Here is a 336-nt window from a genome sequence, read left to right as displayed (position 1 = left end):
AGTTACGATGGTTACGAATTGGAATTCGATCCTGACGGCCGTGAAGGTTTCCCCGACGACAAGGCGTACCAAGACTTCCGCGACTATAAAACCAAGGCCTTTAAGAATAGGGTAATGTTATGATCCTTCTTTGTTGTTATCCACAGAATGAAATGAAATGACTCTAAATATTTTTTAACCTTTTCGTTTTTTGATTTTTGATTTTTTTAGGGGTTTTTTGAAGATCCATTCAGATCCATCTACCCGATTATAGATCTGGAAGATCTTTGGTCAGACACGACAAACGTGACTAGGAGGCAATATTTGGCAAATATTGCTTCCCTGTGTGTTAAGAAA

The 336-nt window shown here is 38.4% G+C and overlaps 1 long non-coding RNA gene across 1 annotated transcript; it reads left to right on the top strand.

Annotated features, from left to right (window-relative positions):
* Positions 1–6: 6 nt before the first annotated feature.
* On the top strand, positions 7–280 carry LOC106322384. The gene is made up of 2 exons (XR_001266391.1): positions 7–111; positions 211–280. It is a non-coding gene; the product is annotated as an uncharacterized LOC106322384 (long non-coding RNA).
* The last annotated feature ends 56 nt before the right edge of the window (positions 281–336 follow it).

Source organism: Brassica oleracea, unplaced genomic scaffold, assembly GCF_000695525.1.
Source record: "Brassica oleracea var. oleracea cultivar TO1000 unplaced genomic scaffold, BOL UnpScaffold20460, whole genome shotgun sequence".
Lineage (NCBI taxonomy): Eukaryota > Viridiplantae > Streptophyta > Magnoliopsida > Brassicales > Brassicaceae > Brassica > Brassica oleracea.
The sequence above is the reverse complement of the archived record's forward strand: the minus strand, read 5'-3'. Positions and strand labels throughout refer to the sequence as shown.